Genomic DNA, 3529 nt, shown 5'->3' with positions numbered 1-3529 from the left:
ATTCTATTCAAAAGAAGGCAGCAATAAGATGAAAGCAAAAAAAAAAAATATATGAATCTCAGTATAATTATTTTCACACTACATACTCTTAATCAGTAAGTCAAATTATTTATGAAATATAAACCTGGGCTTAGAAATAAAAACAAGAAGATACCAGACAGCAACACTGCATAAAATACATAAAATAAATGTTTCTTTCCTGAACATAAAGTAATAAATGATATAAGTAGGACATTTAACAAACAAACACACAAATAAATACAGTCACTAAAAATACTAACCATATGCATAGGCTATATGAAAAAAAGTATTAAGGATATGCTTAAAGAGCACAATGTGGGCTCAGATCTCAACCCAAAGGGTAGGTAAATCCATAAACAAGGAAGACTATGCAAAATAATTTAAGCATAAATTAATTAACTTAAATACCAGGATTATGGTAGTCATACTGACTGTAGTGATCAATTATCTTTGCTGCTTCTTATTGCTATGGCAGCATACCTATTCAGTCCTGCCAGGAGCCTCTCCACCTTGCCAGGCTCTCTGTCCATTTAGCAGCCTTCACCAATTGCCTGTCACTTTTACCATTAAAGTGAGCATAAAGATATTTTTTGAGTCTTACCCATACCAATTAATTCTACTTCATTTTTTATTTTTGACTGTGATTAAAAAGTAACTGAGCATCAAAGCAGACCTCCATGGATAAAGGTAATAAACTGCATAAACATAGATTCTGATAGCAGATAAGTACCCGATTCTGATAGCAGATAAGTACCCATTGGCCTGCCTGTTCTGCCTGTTTATCTTGAACTCAGTAACAACAGTTCATATTATATATATAACCAACAGCAGCATTCACCAAATGTGCATGCTTTCTTCTTACATTTTTGTAATTATCATTCCTCATGCTTGAACTCAAGTCACCAACATTATGAATAACATTATCTCTGAGGAAATCAACATCTGCTCTGAGGAAATCAACATCTGCTCTTTGTTTTCATTTTGTCTGTAGTCCACACTGCCTACTTTCATCTTAGCTGTAATACCTTTCTCATTTGTTCATATCTCTCAACCTCTTACCACAAGAATGAGAGACAAACAAAAAAACTTGGGATGATAAAAGGCCAAAATCAGGACAGATTTTAAATATTGCTTTTATATACTTAGAAAGTTGATAGATAGGTTTTGCATTAGTATGTGTTTTCTGAAGGGTATCAAGTCTGAAGGGTGGCGCAGTGGTGTAGCGGTTAGCATTGTCACCTCACAGCAAAAGGTACACCGGTTCAATTCTTGGCTGGAGTGCCTTCTGTGCAGAGTCTGCATGTCCTCCCTGCATTCAAGTGGGTTTCCTTCGGGTGCTCCGGTTCCTCCCACTTTCGGAAAACATGTAGATGGTGGACTGGATACTCTAAACTGGCCCTAGGTGTGTGTGTGTGAGTGCAAATGTGTGTGGTGCACCCTCTGAGGAGGGTTGGGCCTTGGGCTAGCAACCTGAGCCCATAAAACCAGTAACTGCTACAGAAACAATGAGCGCTGGAAGGTGATTGTTGCCTGATGTACCACATGGTGCGTAAACAGGAAAGTGAAAGATCAAGTCTGAAACACAAATGACTGTCATTACTTAGTTCCTGCAATCTTCAATGATTTGAGAGAAAACCATAAAATGTACAAGGAACAGAGCAAAATCAGGGAAAATTGAAAGGTATGCCTTTGTTTGCCAGTTATTGCTTGTTGCCAACAAACCTGAATTATACCAGTGCCATCTGTTTATCTATAAGCTCTATTTTAAAGCCACATAAAAGGCTTAGCTGTTTTCTGCAAAACATGTTTATTTTTTTTAGTTGTCAGCTTTATTTCAGCCAGACATTGTTGCTTCTGTACCATGGTTGTATATTTCTGGGTTGTCATCCAGGCAATCATGTATTTTATTTTGTTTTAGTCAGTGACTCATTGTCCCTCAGATGTTTTGCAGCATACTCCACCAAAATGGAGTTTGCTGTGCTAGGCTTGATTGATTGTTTGTGTGACCAGACATGCTATGCTGATTGCAATGCAAGATATTGTTGGAAAATCCATGTGTGTAGCTTGACCTTGTACATAACTGTGCATTCTCCCAGCCTCTACTAGGAGTCACCAGTGCATCCAGTCAGGTGGACTCTTCCTTAAGAAAGGCACAATGGCATCAGCCACTCACTCCTACCCACCCAGATTGACTTCTCCAAAGCTTGGTTTGTTACTTAATCCAGAGTCATTTGGGTCATGATTAGGGCCTTTTTGCTCTGTCACACAGAGATGATCAGACACCTCTGTCATCTGAAATGAGGCAGAAATACCTCTTTCTTTCTTGTTTTCCAAATCTGCATTTTGGTTGACCAAAGAGTGTTGGCTGACTATGCTAACCATCTTTGGAACTCTTTTCTTACCATTAGTCATTTTGTCCACTTAGTTGAGTTTTAGGTCTCCTACTGAGGCCACTTGAAATTCTCTTCAGACTGTAATTGTACCTGAACCACAGCAACACATATTCACTTCAGCTCATCTTGCAAGCCTCAACTTATGTTTCTTTTCTTATTATTCTGTTTAACTTTGGAAAGAGGCAGTTTGACCTGCATACTAGACAACTTTTATCATCACTGAATTACGAGCACATAATTTGCATTTATCTATATGCTTTTGCATTATAATTACAGCTGTTCTTTTACAGTCTCTGACCTTTAGTGTCTGCAAAATGCTACAGCATTATACTTGCTCTGATTTTATTGATTTTGTTTATTTATTTATTTTTTGGGGAGAGGGTGTTCTGAAAGCTTTTACCTATAATTTTCTATGACACACCTGAGCTTTTATCTACAATTTTTTATGTTACACCTGAAATGAAGTCTATCTGTTAACTCAGTTTCTTGGTAAAGAAAAACAAAGTAAATAGATTTAAGTTTAGGTTCTTGAAAAGTCATTAAGTTTCTTCAGATACACAAATATTGGTCATTTTTCTTAACTTTTAAATGCATATTGCTTCATTGCATTTATTTCTTCCCTTGCTTACTGTGTTGTAATGTTTTTGCAATGTGGTTATTTCTGCATCTTCATAGTCTATTTTATTTTACTTTCCTTGGCTTCCATTAGACTTACTATATAGTGTCTTGCAAAGCAGCCAAACAAAAAATATATCTTCTTCCTTAATTTTTTGCCATGGTCCTGTTTTAGTTCAGTGTATGTATACATTGTGTACATAAATGCTGCGAATCTATCTAATCAATCACATACCTCATATGTGAATACAGAAAGCATGGAAACACTGCCTAATGTGTTAACAAACAAATGAAATGCATAACTAAACATGACAACATAAATATGATATAACATTGTAAAATATGTGTTCTGAGTTTTGTTTTCTTGGAGTTCTGCTTGTGTTAATTATTACTATACTTTCAACAAAATACACAAAAATGTTGCAAAACATTTGTTGCCAGATCTATGCTTTATCTTCTTACAACTCTACCCAAGTCAATGAGATAAAATTTTGTTCAAA

General features: G+C 36.0%; 1 protein-coding gene across 1 annotated transcript in view; it reads right to left on the bottom strand.

Moving 5' to 3' along the window:
- Positions 1 to 1500: 1500 nt before the first annotated feature.
- Positions 1501 to 3529, bottom strand: part of RD3L (RD3 like) — a 35823-nt gene continuing 33794 nt past the window's right edge. Inside the window, exon 2 of the mRNA XM_044074497.1 lies at positions 1501 to 3529. This exon is cut by the window's right edge and continues 489 nt beyond it. The gene's annotated coding sequence lies outside the window, so the exon portion shown is untranslated.

This window comes from Protopterus annectens, chromosome 6.part0 (genome assembly GCF_019279795.1).
Source record: "Protopterus annectens isolate FY-2018-M chromosome 6.part0, PAN1.0, whole genome shotgun sequence".
Classification (NCBI taxonomy): domain Eukaryota; kingdom Metazoa; phylum Chordata; order Ceratodontiformes; family Protopteridae; genus Protopterus; species Protopterus annectens.
Note: the sequence above shows the minus strand (reverse complement) of the source record. Positions and strands in the feature narration are given on the sequence as shown.